Source organism: Tasmannia lanceolata, unplaced genomic scaffold, assembly GCF_043159265.1.
Source record: "Tasmannia lanceolata isolate RefF3 unplaced genomic scaffold, GAP_Taslan_0.1 ptg000037l, whole genome shotgun sequence".
Taxonomy (NCBI): Eukaryota; Viridiplantae; Streptophyta; class Magnoliopsida; order Canellales; family Winteraceae; genus Tasmannia; species Tasmannia lanceolata.
In genome coordinates this window covers 62,562,449-62,576,405 of record NW_027518714.1, presented here as the reverse complement: position 1 = coordinate 62,576,405, position 13,957 = coordinate 62,562,449, and the positions used below count along the sequence as shown (strand labels likewise).

The following is a 13,957-nucleotide window of genomic DNA, read 5'->3' as shown; positions in this document are numbered from 1 at the left end:
TAGCTCTACTGAAAAGGGTGGGATATCAACCCATCTTTCTTCCAGTTTTGGAAACAGTGTTAGCACTGCCGCTCTTCCCCCACAATCTTCAGATCCCATTGAAAAGGACCTCAATGGTCTTCCTGCCATAGTTAATCATGGATCTCCAGTGAGTGGTTTTATTCCCAATCCAGCCACTACCATCTTCGCCCCTGGTAATGAATATCCAGTGATCTCTTCAAACTTCGGTTCAAGCAGAGACATTCAAATACCTTTTGTTCTTTGCATCACTGCTTCAAATTCAGCTGCTGTTGGCCCTCTCATGATCAATGGTGCTCTTTCTGATGCAAAGGCAATTGAGAAGGAGATTCCTTCAGCAAATATAGTCCATGATCTACTACCAGCTGTAAATCTCCCTTGGAAAAATCTTTTCATTGATCGAAATTCCATGCCTTGCACTGCAAGCCATCCTGTCCCAACTAAACTCAAGGAAATTTCGCCAGCTGAGGAAGAAAAATCAAATCTGGAAATTCTTTTTCAAGATGAAGAGATCCAAAGGTATGAAAATCAGTGGGCAAATTGTCTAGCGGGGTATTTCCTTGGGAGACGGCCATTCTTCTCCAATCTTAAAGAAACCCTTTCCAGGAAATGGAACCTTACAGGCCCTCTCCAAGTTGTTTCTCTGCAAAATGGATTCCTTTTGCTAAAGTTCTCTTGCTCTGAAGAATGCACTAGAGTCCTGGAAGGCAACAACCTCAATTATGGAGGAAAACCCCTTGAAAAGAAAAAATTGCCAGAAATCCCAATTTGGGTTCGTCTCCCTGGGCTTCACCTCAAATTCTGGAACCCTCACTGCTTGAGTAGAATTGGAAGCATGATCGGAAAGCCACTTTACATGGATACCCACACAGCTGAAACTTCCAAGACTCCACTTTGCAAGAATTTGCATCCAAATTTCAGCAGAGCAAGCCCTCCCTGATTCTATTAAGCTTAAAACTTCCTCAGGGGAGATCATTCAAGAAATTGTTTATGATTGGAAGCCTAAGGCATGTTCTAGGTGCAAAGATTTCAGCCACTCGTTGGAGAATTGCACCTTAATTTCATCTCATTTGGTCCTCAAAAAGGTTTGGAAACCTGTCCAAAAGAGTGTAGTCCCTGAGCACGCAAAGTCTTCTCCCGAAAATCAACCCCCTACTTGTAGGAGCCTGCCTCCTAATCAAAATCTTCTCTATAACAGATTTGATGCCCTCTGTGATCAAGGAAATATGGTATCCAAGGGAATAGCCATCACCCCGATTCCTCCAGACACAATTGACAAAGGCAAAGCAACTGGACGACAAATGTGATTGATAATAGTAAGCCCCCATTAGATAGTCCAAAATCTAATTCAGCTTCTATTCCCTCTTCTTCCAATGGAGAACCCTGGAATTTAGTCTCAAAAAAGAAAGGGAAGGTTTTGCCTTTTTTCCCCCGTACCTGGGTTTCGAACTCCACCAGCTTTCAAAGGCCTTATCCCTGGAAGGTTCTGATTCTCTAAGGGGTGTAGCTGCTTTTTTCTTCTTTTCTCTGGTCCTTGCTTGGTGAGTTGCTTTTGTCCCCCCTACAGTGTTGGAGCTTAGTCCTTGTTCGTTCTTGTCTTCTCTTTTTATGCTGTATTTTGATGTTTCGCCATGTTTTGTTGCTTTTGTTTTGGCATGTTGCTTCTTTGTTTCCCCCTTTATGTTAGGGGCTGCTCTCTTGCTCCATGCTCTCTTGCTCCATGTATATCTTTCGTTTTCTATTAATATATTTTGGTCATGGTCCTGCCTAACCCCAGCTTACCCATAAAAAAAAAAAAAATGCTTGGTATGTAAAGTATTCTATTTGTATGCTATCCCTCAGGCGTAGTCAAGGTTGCCGAGGGTTAACCTTTGGGTTCCCCACGATGACATTCAACAGACGTTTAATCTGTGGCAAATAGATATCACATATGTAAGACTAAGGCTTAAAAAAATCAATTTTCTTGCTTTTCTTCAAAAAAAGAGGCCCTGATTGTTTGAGATTATGACAACTGATGGTGAGCCCCCAAACCTATTATTGGACTCAAAGGGCTCAATGCCTAATAATCGGTTTGCGGTGAGCCTAATAATCGGTCTAGCATAGGATTATTAGGCTTTGAACCCTTTGAGCCCAATAATCGGTTTGGGGGCTCACCATCGGCTGTCATAATGTCAAACAAACAGGGAAATGATGCTACTTCCGTTGTTAACTCCTTCAATTAGTCATAGGATCATGATTTTGCAAACGTATTTATGTCTTTGTTTACAATCCCTCCGTTCGACTAAGCTCTGCAAAAATCAACGGTCTAGCATTTTCTACCAAACCCGTAAACAATGCTTGATGGATCAATAGTCCACGATAATGGGATCACTGGCAATGAGCTTGACTTGTGCTCATCAAATTAACGGATGAGATCACATCCATGTAGCGCACGTGGGGCCAGCAGGTACCGAAAATATGGTGATAAGAACACCTTTGATTAGATAATCCTAAGCTTATCTAGGCTTAGGCAAATAAAAGATAAACCGTTGATTTTTGTAGCCTTGAACCTTTTTTCCAAGGTATGTCCATTCAGCATGGAACCAAGACCATTTTGGTCAATTCATGATGTTCTACAAGATCAGCGGTCTTTGATGGTACGTACATTTTGTCATGTGGGTCCCAAGAACTGATCATCAACATGCATGCGCATCGCATATTTTGGGGGTGTAGTGGGCCTACATCTTGTGGGCCATTCGATCCAAATTAACAAATATCAACAATCTATATTGCTTGGGACAACCACCAGTACCATGTGGCTCATCTCACCACGGCTCACCAGATTAATGGTCTCGATTACATAATTTTCTCTTTCGCAACTCCCACCTCTCTCAAACAATCAATACCGCCTCCAATATCACTGACATCAGACCAATCAACTAATGTAGACCAACTGCTCGATGAAATTCCTCAACGAAATACCTTCGCTTGGAATTCTCTCATCCGACGCCAACTCAGCAATGGAGGCTACACTCACGTTATCTCGATCTATCAGCAAATGATCCTCCGAAATGTTCGTCCCGATAAATACATTCTCCCCGCGTTTTAACCGCTAATTTGGGCGGCTTCTTCCATGGAAAATAGATTCATGGCCAAGCTCTCAAATTCTGGTTACGGTCCGACGAGTACGCAATCACTGCCTTGATGACAATGTACGGGCATTTTGATGGCACCGAAGCAGCACATCGATTGTTCAACCAATCAGCTGGGAGAAACTCTGTTTCTTCGACTCTGTTGGCTGGTTTATATGCTATGGATAATAGACAAGATTTGGCAGTAGACAGGTTTTATCAGATGGTGAGTTCGGGTGCTGAGATCGATTCTGTTGCGTTAGCCACTGCTCTTGGAGCATGTGGGTGGTTAAAATCAATCAATGAAGGGGAAAGGTTCATCAAATTGCTAGGCAAGGAGGGCTGGAATCAGACATTTTGGTCGGTATTTTGCTGTTGAAAATATATTTAGACTGTAATAGCATTGAAGATGCTCGGGTTGTTTTCGATCAGATGCCTACAAAGGACCTCTTGTCCCCCTCCATATTTCTTCTCTTTTTCGGAATGGAAATCCATTACTTTTAAAAAGAAAAAAGATGCCTACAAAGGATATCATCTCGTGGATGGCGATCATTGGTGGGTATGCTCAGAGAGGCGGCTTCAATGAGGGGCTTAAACTGTTTTGGGCAATGCATTTGGAAGGATTGAAAGCTGATTCATTTACAGCCTCTAGCATTCTTCCCGCCTGCGCAAGGATATCTGCTCAAAAGCAGGGGAAAAAAATTCATGGGTATGTAATCAGAAACATGGTTGACGTTAATGTAGCAGTCCAAAATTCTCTAATGAAATCCCGGGCTATATGGCTTCAAAGTGGTGATAAAAATTCCAAATCAGAAACATGGCCACGCCTCTATTCAGGGCCTTCACTACTCCACTTCACCGTACTCCCAAGTCAACAGTTTCGCAGACATTATATCCGCATTATCTTCTCCGTATCAAAGAGTATCCTCCCGAGAGGGTATCAGTCTCGTGCTCGCTTCGGAGCGCACGGAAGCTGATGGTCCAGGGGTTGGCGACACAGTCCGCTGGGATTCTTCCCTGGCGGTTCTTGGGTCCCAGGAAGGGGAGAGGACTTTCGAGTCTCATCATGTATATTTTGGTCCCACCACCCCCTCCTCCTCGGCAGTTTTGAGGTCTCCACAGCTGAATCTTATTTCCAATTTCCGTATCTCGGGCAACAATCGATCTTCTTATGCGACAGCAGCGGAGTCTGGGGTCGGCATGTTGCGAGGAACTAAGACCATCAATCCCATCAGCAGGTGTTTCTTTTTACCTCGAGAAGACTGTTTTTCCCTTCAGTGCCGGGTGGGGCCAAGGGTGGTGCTATTTGACAACTGTGGCTGGGGCGATATGGGTTCTCTATTTTATGGTTCCCCTAGAGGGTGGCACTTTTGTTCTCTGGTCCAGGTTTCACTCGGCAAATACTCCCATCCTTATTTTCCGAGATGGTTTAACAAGGCAGCCCTTCACCCTCTGCTTGGTGGTCCATCACTCTCTTCCTCCCAGGTTGACTCTGGTCCAGTCACTACCCATCAGGTGCTTGAACTGATGGTGGATCATACCGTGTCTATCAGCTCCCATTTGGGCCTAGTTTATCCGGGGCCGGTTGAAGATTACCGATACCATATCAAGGAGGCAGAATTGAGGGAGCGGGATGGAGTGACATCTCCTGCTCCTCTATCCGTCGCAAATCTGAAACGAACGGAGAGAGAATTGCTTCGGCTCCATTCCGATATCAATTATGACTCTGGATCGCATAGTAGTGGTCCCAAGCGTAAGAAAAAAGGAAGAAACATTGGAGGTGGGGGGGGGGGGGGGGGGGGGGAGGATTTTACCGCATTCTAGTTGTTGATGAAGATCCTCTCCTGGAATATCAATGGCTTGGGCTCTCGGGAGAAACGAATTCAAATAAAAGCAATAGTTAAACACCGACGACCCGAGGTGGTTTGTCTACAGGAAACTAAGATGGAGCACATCTCTTCTGCCGATATGAGAAGCATGGGGTTCAACTCTGAATGGAATTTTGCGTTCGTAGCTTCCAAAGGAGCTTCAGGGGGTATCTTGGTGGCATGGGATACAGTCTTGTGGGTCAGCTCTGATGTTTGGCGAGGGGTCTTCTCTCTATCGGTGGTTTTCCGCAAATGTCATGATCAATCAGAATGGTTCTTCTCAGGCGTTTATGGTCCTTTGTCCCCTTCCGAAAAGTGTTCTTTTTGGGCAGAATTAAATCAGAGGCGTGGCCAAAGTTCCGCTCCTTGGTGTATTGGAGGGGATTTCAACGAAGTTCTTGATTCCAGAGATCGAATTGGGGGTCAGCGTATTACTGTGGGTATGAGAAATTTTGCTGATTTTCTCGCCAACAACGAGCTAGCAGATTTACCGTTGGGTGGTGCCTCTTTCACATGGGCAAGAGGTTCGCACCGGAGCCGGATTGATAGGTTTCTTGTATCGGGCGACTGGTTGGCAGCTATCTCAGATGTTTACCAGCAGGCATTACCCCATTCGGTCTCCGACCATTGCCCTCTTCTTTTGTCCCCCCAAATGGAGTCCTGGGGCCCCCCTCCCTTCCGGTTTGACTTAGCTTGGATGGAAAATCCCCTCTTGGAGGCTCAATTAGTCCGATGGTGGGAGGAATGTGCATTCACCGGGCCCAGTGATGTCGTCATTGGGAAAAAATTAAGGTTCATTAAGGGGAATTTAAAAGCATGGGCTAAGGAGCAGAAAGAGACTGCCCTCGGCCGGAAGCGGGTCATTGAGGAGCGTTTGTTGGAGATCCATTCATTGGCTGATCGTGGATCGGCATCGGCGGTTGATTTTGAGAATCAAGGCAGGCTAATCCAAGAACATAAGGAGTTGTTAAGGCTTGAAGAAATCTCCTGGAGGCAAAAATCCCGTGTCAAATGGTTGAAGGGAGGGGACAAAAATACAGCCTTTTTTCATGCCATAGCCAGTGCTCGCAGACGAAGGAACCGAATTGAATCTTTAGAAGTGGAAGGGGCTATTGTCTCGGATCGGGAGAGGATTATTGCGGAAACTATTGCCTTCTACCGATCTTTGTACTCTGCTGACAGGCTTGTTCGCCCAATACCCCAAGACATTTGTTTCTCACATTTGAGCCTGGAAGTTTCTGCTGGATTGGAAATCCCCTTCACTGAGGAAGAAATCCGACTCGCTCTATTCTCTCTAGCTCAGGATAAAGCCCCTGGTCCTGATGGATTCTGCTTGGCTTTCTTTCAGACGTGTTGGAACACAGTCAAACCTGATCTGCTTCGTTTCTTCCTCGAATTTTTTGAGGGTGCTATTCTCGACAAGGGGACGGGGGCGACTTTTCTTGTCCTTATTCCCAAAATTGATGGTGCATCCAAAGTATCAGATTTTCGTCCGATTAGCTTGGTGGGTAGTCTATACAAGGTGCTTGCGAAGGTTCTGGCAGACCGTATCAAAGTGGTTCTTCCATCCATTATCTCGGTCAATCAGAGTGCTTTTATTGGCAAGCGTCAAATTCTAGATTGTTCCTTAACGGCGAATGAGGCAATTGACTATTACCGGCGGACAGGGGAAAGCGGCATCCTATGTAAGCTTGATATGGAGAAAGCATATGACCGTGTGGATTGGGCCGCTTTAGATTATCTTATGGGTCGTATGGGTTTTGGAGAAAGATGGAGAGGGTGGATCCGGAATTGCTTATCATCTGCATGGTTTTCGGTTCTACTCAACGGATCCGCAAAAGGATTCTTCAAATCCTCTAGAGGGCTGCGGCAGGGCGACCCTCTCTCTCCCTTTCTTTTCTTGATAGTGGCCGAATCATTATGCAGAATACTGAAAAAGGGAAGCGATATGGGGCTATATAGAGGATTCCTAATTGGGACCAGTTCGGTTGAAGTTTCACTGCTTCAGTTTGCGGATGACACCCTCCTGTTTTGTTCCCCGGTCCTATCCCAGATTCTTAATCTTAAAGCCATGCTTCGGTGTTATGAGATGGTCTCAGGTCAACGGTCCAATTTTGGCAAATCTCGGCTGTATGCGATTAATGTATCTGCGAGTGAGGCTTCATCCTTCGCTGGAATTATGGGGTGCAGTCTTGATGTATTTCCCGCTACATATTTGGGGCTTCCTCTCGGGGTGGGCCGTCCGAGACACACTCTATGGGCTCCTATTATACAAAGGATTGAGCGTCGGTTGGCTACATGGAAACCCCGTTTGGTTTCCAAAGGAGGTAGATTGGTCCTTATCAAAGCTGTTCTTTCTAATATGCCGATCTATTTTCTCTCCCTTTTTCATTGTCCAGCTACTGTTGCTATGCGCATAGAACAAATTCAGAGACGATTTCTGTGGGGTGGCTCAAGGACTTCCAAGGGGGTCTCCCTTCTCAAGTGGCAACTCGTATGCTCCCCAATTAAAAATGGAGGTCTGGGCATCAGGAGAGTCGAGCTCTTTAATCAGGCCCTCATGGGCAAGTGGCTGTGGAGATATGGCGAAGAACTTTCCTCTTTGTGGGTTCGGGTCATTGACAGCAAGTATGGTTCCTCTCCTGGGAAATGGGATTCCGTCGATAATTTCAAAACCAAAGGAATCACGGTTTGGAGGGACATTTTGCGTTTGCAGTCCGTTTTTGCTCTTGGAGTTCGCTTCCGAGTCTATAGGGGGGATCGCATTCGGTTTTGGCAGGACCCTTGGTGTTCGTCCCAATCTCTCCGAGCTTTGTTTCCTGACTTATATATAGTCTCTTCTCAGAAAGATGCGTGGGTATCGGAATGTTTCAATCGGGCCCAAGGATTAGTGGAGTGGAATCCCAAATTCCGCAGAGCCTTCTTTGTTCGGGAATTAAGCGATTACCGCGCCCTCCTCTCCTTACTGGCCTCTTGCTTCATCAAGTTTTCGGGCGTCGATCGTCGTATTTAGCTCTGGAATCCGTCGGGGATTTTCTCCGTTAAATCTTTTTATCTCCACTTGATCCCCAATCTAGTGGAGCATGCATCCTCCGCGGTTTGGCGCCTATCGTGCCCTCCACGTGTTGCTTTCTTTGGGTGGTCGGTAAGCTGGGGTCGAATTCAGACGATGGATTTCTTGCGGAAGCGAGGGATGTGGCTGGTAGATCACTGTCCCCTTTGCCTATCCGCCGGGGAATCTATTGACCACCTCTTTATTCATTGCCAGGTTGCTTCATATATTTGGGGTCATATTTTTTCTAGATTTGGGATCAGTTGGGTTGCTTCCAACTCTATGACCGATTTTGTTCGAAGTTGGGCCTGGGCTCCGTGGAAGAGGAAGGGTAGAATTTTGTGGAAGATGTGTCTCTTAGCCACCTGGTGGTTCGTGTGGAAAGAACGGAATACGCGGGTTTTTGAAGGGAAGGTAAGGTCCCCATATTGGATTTATATTCAGGTGGTAGCAGCGGTCATCTCCTAGGCCCGTTCACTTCCTCTTTTTCGGTTTGTTTCTGCGTATGCCCTCTGGGAAGGGTGGTCCACCATATGCATGGAATCGGTCACCACCGTGAAATGTCATCCCTCCTGGTCCCCCCCGCTGCCGGGAACTCTGAAACTTAATTTTGATGGGTCCTCCATAGGTAACCCCGGACCGGCTGGAGTGGGGGGGGTATGTCGGAATCACAAAGGGGAAGTCATTTGGGCCTATTCGGGTCCTATTGGATTTGCCGACTCGTCTGAGGCGGAGGTTCGAGCAGTTCATTGTGGGATCCTCTCCATCCCTCGCTTGGCGTGCGACAGGCTGATAGTCGAAGGCGATTCAGTAAATGTTATTCGCTGGCTTTCGGGAGCCGCTTCTCCCCCTTGGCGATTTGTGCCTTTTTTTGAAGAGTTAGAGGATCGAGGAAAGGGTTACTCCATGGTCTTTCAGCATGTCCGGAGATCGGCCAATGTGGCAGCCGACTCTCTGGCTAAGAGTGGAGTTTCTCGGGCCGAATTGGAGTTTTTTGACTATCTCCCCCCTTGAGTTATTGTCTTTTATTTTCTTTGCTCAATGTTCTGCAAGGACCATCTCGGTTCTGCTTATTCCTACATATAAATATATTCTGTTGCCTTCTTCAAAAAAAAAAAAAATTCCAAATTTTTTCATAAGATGGCAAATGCAAGACGTCGTGTTAACTCTATAAATTGTTTAATGGTCAATGGTGATCTTGTGGAGGATAAGAATCGAATCTCAGCATGTATTGTGGATTATTACCAGAATCTGTACTCATCTGTATATGATTGGAGGCCATCTTTGGGTGGTCTGTCTTTTAATCAAATTGGAGCTGAAAAACGAATCTGGTTGGAGTGGGCATTTACAGTGGAAGAGATTGAAGCGGCTCTTAATTCTCTAAAGAAGGACAAGGCTCCCGGGCCTGACGGTTTTCCGATGGAATTTTATCTCCGGTACTGGGATTCTATTAAAGCTGATGTATGTCGCTTCTTCAATGAGTTTCATGGAAGTGGTATCCTAAACAAAGAGATAAATACCACTTTCATAACTCTAATTCCTAAAAAAAAGGGTGCTATTGAGCTAATTGGTTTCCGGCCAATTAGCCTTATCCACAGCCTTTACAAACTACTGTCAAAGACACTGGCTGCGAGGATTAGCAGTGTGATGGACCTTGTAATCTCAAAATTCCAGGGAGCATTTGTATACAAAAGGCAGATCCTAGATGGGGTGCTTATAGCTAATGAGGTTCTTGATTCAATGAAAAGAAATGGGGATCGTGGGATTGTTGCTCGGGTTGATTTAGAAAAGGCATATGACCATGTGGAATGGGGGATGCTTGATTTCGTACTGGGTAAGATGGGTTTCGGGGATACATGGAGGAAATGGATTAGATCTTGTGTCTCGACAGCCTCATTCTTGATACTCATCAACGAAACCCCACAGAGTTTCTTTAATGGCTCAGGCGGTCTCCGGCAAGGCGATCCTTTATCACCCTACTTATTCATCGTAGTGGTGGAAGCACTCAGTAGACTTATATCAATGGCGGAAAGCAAAGGCCTCCTGAAAGGGTTGTTGGCTAGTAAAAATTCCCTGCCGATATCATACCTTCAATTTGCGGACGACACTTTGATCTTTTTGTCGGAAGGACTAGATTATACGGCCAATTTAAAGCGGTTGTTTCGCTGGTTCGAGTTGGCATCCGGACTCAGAATTAATTTCTGTAAAAGTACAATTGCGGGGATTAATTTAGATGAAGCTGACGTGGGAGGGCATGCCAAAGTTTTAGGATGTGCAGTCAGTCAATTGCCAATTGCTTATCTTGGTTTACCCCTCGGTTTTGGATTTCCCAAAATTGGTTTGTGGGATATTGTGATAGAAAGAATTGAAAGGAAACTGGCAACTTGGAAAAAACATTTCTTATCGCTTGGTGGTCGAATTACACTCATCAAGGCGGCTCTTGCCAATATGCCGGTGTATTACATGCCTTTATTCAAAATACCCACTAAGGTGGCAAAGCGTATTGAAAAAATTCAGAGGGACTTTCTTTGGGATGGGAGTGATGGTGGGTCGAACAAAATTAAGCATATGCTCAAATGGCAGAAGGTCTGTAAGTCGAAACGATTGGGGGGGCTTGGTATCGGAAAAATCAAGTTGTGTAATCAAGCTTTAATGGGGAAATGGCTATGGAGATTCGGTACTGAAAAAGAGGCGTTATGGCATAGGGTTATTGCAGATAAGTATGGGAGGGGCTGGGGGGATTGGGAATGTGGCGCACCTTCGAGTCGAAAGGGATCCGGGGCATGGCATTCCGTTTACCCTACTTGGTAGCTTACTCCGGGTAGAGGCACTGAAGTTCGTTTCTGGAAGGATTTATGGTTTGGGGACACTATTTTGTGCTTGGGTTTCCCAGAGATTTTCAGCCTGGCAACTAATTCTGAGGCAACTATCTCTGAATATCTAGTGCGCGAGGAAGGGGGGAGGGGATCGTTCTAGGATATCCGGCTACGTCGAAATTTAAAGGATAACGAGGTAGCGTCCTTTGCATCCCTTGTTTCTTTATTGGCAAATTCCTACATGTCACCATCCTTGCTAGATAAATCGATATGGACTCCCGAATCTGAAGGTGATTTCACCATGAACAGCTTCTTTCGAAAACTTGACGAGGAGAACGATCGGGCACCTACCTGGACGAGGATATGGCAATCACACATTCCCCCTCGAATTGCTGCTTTTGCGTGGACGGTATGTTATAGATGTATCAACACCTGTGAAAGGTTGCATAAGCGGAATTTTAGTCTAGAAAGTTGGTGTGTTCTTTGCAAAGAGAACGTGGAAACTCTCGACCTTCTTCTTCTACTATGCCCTTACTCTTTTGCCATCTGGATGGGGATCCTTCGATTTTTTGGAGTGTCCTGGTCTCTCCAAAATAGTATTTCTGAAATCATAAAAAATTGGCCGAGTGCGTCCATTGGATGCACTGGTCAGAAATTGTGGAGCGCTATGCCATTCGCGATAGTCTGGTTCGTGTGGGGCGAAAGGAACAATAGAATATTTAATGATAAGTTTAGATCGGCTCGATCTCTTAGCTTATCGAATATTATCTCGATTATCTTCTGGGTTTCTTGTAAAGGGGATCTACCATATCAAACCTCCCATATCCTGAGAAATGGCCCTACGGTTCTGTCAGAGAAGAGAAGTGCAAACGCAATTAAACCAAGATGGGCACCACCCATTGCGGGGATGCTCAAATTAAATTTTGATGGCAGTTCCATGGGAAATCCTGGACTGGCGGGGATCGAGAGGGGTGCTTCGTGATTCGGAGGGTCAAATGATTATGACCTTCTCTGGGCCGGCTGGTACTTGTGATGCGAATGAGACGGAAGTTAGAGCATTACTATTTGGACTTCGTTGGCTTCGTACTCACAATCTGGGCTCCTCAATTGTGGAAGGGGACTCTTCAAATGTCATTGTATGGGCATCTAACCGTGGTGGTGGCCCATGGCGACTTGCTCCGGCGATCGATGAGATTCGAGATCTAGTGCAACTCTTAAAACCAACCCTGCAACATAAAAGGCGGTCGGCAAATTCTTTGGCGGATCGGTTGGCAAAAGAAGGGGTGGTTCTTCAGGATAATATAGTTGTATTTAACTCTTCAGTGGCGTTGACCACTTGATACTTTTGGTTTTTTGGGCTCCTTGTCCCTCTTCCTGTATCATATTTGCATGGAACATATTACTGTTATCTTTCAAAAAAAAATTTCTCTAATGAACATGTACGCGAAATCGGGATCGATCGAGTCTGCTTCTGCAATCTTTACAAAAATGGCAGAGAAAGATGCTGTTTCATGGACTGTTATGATATTGGGTCATAGTTTACATGGTCAAGGAGAGGTTGGAGTTAAATTGTTTCATGAAATGGAGAAGCAAATTCAACCTGCTGGGATTACTTATGCCTCGGTCCTTCACGCCTGTAATACCGCACGAATGGTTGAGGATGGTAGGTTTTACTTCAACTGTATAACATCACCCAAGGTAGAGCACTGTACTTTTATGATCAGTCTTCTAGCTCACGCCGGGCTCTTTGAAGAAACATGGGCTTAAATAGGGGAACACCAAATGGAACAAGAATAAGAGTTTCAGAGAGCACTGCTTGATGGTTGCAGGGATCCATCGGAATGTAAAGATGAGTCATCGAGTTATCGAGCATCTTACTGAATTAGAACCATTGAATGCTGAGAACTATGTCATGTTGTTGAACAATTAGTCTGCAAGTGCAAAATGGGATACGGTCAATAGCTTGAAAGAAATGATCAGAGACATGGGTTTGACATCGAAGAAAGCCTATAGTTGGATGGAGGTCCGAAACAAGATTCATGTTTTCGGGGTAGGGGATGTTTCTCACCCAAGATCAGAGAGGATATATTGGAAATTACAGGGACTGATGAAGAAGATGAAAGAAGAAATTGGGTATGTGCGTGACACAGATTTTTCTCTACATGATGTAGATGACGAAATGGACTGCATTTCGTGTGGGCATAGTGAAATGCTGGCCACTGCTTTTGGGTTGATAATTACACAGGCAGGAGCAACTGTTCGTGTCAACAAGAACCTTCGCGTGTGCTGCAATTGTCATGCTTCCCTGAAAATCATCTCTAATATAGCTGGGAGAGAGATTGTGTTGAAGGATCCAAATCGTTTTCACCATTTCAGAAATGGTTTTTGCTCATGTGAAGACTTTTGGTAAATTTTGAGGAACTAAAAACCAGCATGAATGCGAAACCTTGTTCGGGTCAGAATATGAAGGATTTTCTAAGTACATCCAGCATGGGGAAAATTTGCCATGTACAATTGATTCTGGAATTCATTTCATGTTGGATGTGAATGAAAATGATAGATTGTCAGGTGATTGGAGAAGACGACCTTACCTACATTTCTCAAAACCGATGCAGAGATGGGGAACAAATAATGAAGTAAAGTGCTTCATGAAGAACAGTTGAGTTTTCCTTTCAAAAATCCAAGTCAAATAGAGCATAGATGTGATATTGGAATGAAAGCGCACAGAAAACTGATGTGCCCAGGTAGTACAAAGCCAGAAGAATGAGAAAACAGATTGGTGACCTCATTACTAGGATGAATAGAAGAGCTACCAGAACATCGGTGTTCAATACAAAACCGAGGCCGAGGTCAAGAATACAGGTTTGTACTTTGAAAACCTACGATTTGACATTCTAATACACAATTCCTATATAATTGTCTGTCATTCTGAATACAGTAGGTATATCTTCATTCCTAAAGGGAGGGCTGAAATGCATGTTTCATTAGCCCCTTGCTACCATCCTCTCTTATGCTTTTTCTTCAATCTATGTTTATTGTTGGATGGTGTTCTATCAAAAGATAAAACACCTTTGTTGTGTTTCTAGAGGAAAA

General features: G+C 44.9%; 1 pseudogene across 1 annotated transcript; it reads left to right on the top strand.

Annotated features, from left to right (window-relative positions):
- The first annotated feature begins 2,892 nt into the window (after positions 1 to 2,892).
- Positions 2,893 to 13,851, top strand: LOC143862674 (pentatricopeptide repeat-containing protein DOT4, chloroplastic-like; annotated as a pseudogene). Its single transcript, XR_013240426.1, has 3 exons — positions 2,893 to 3,564; positions 3,648 to 3,882; positions 12,289 to 13,851. The product of XR_013240426.1 is annotated as a pentatricopeptide repeat-containing protein DOT4, chloroplastic-like (transcript).
- The last annotated feature ends 106 nt before the right edge of the window (positions 13,852 to 13,957 follow it).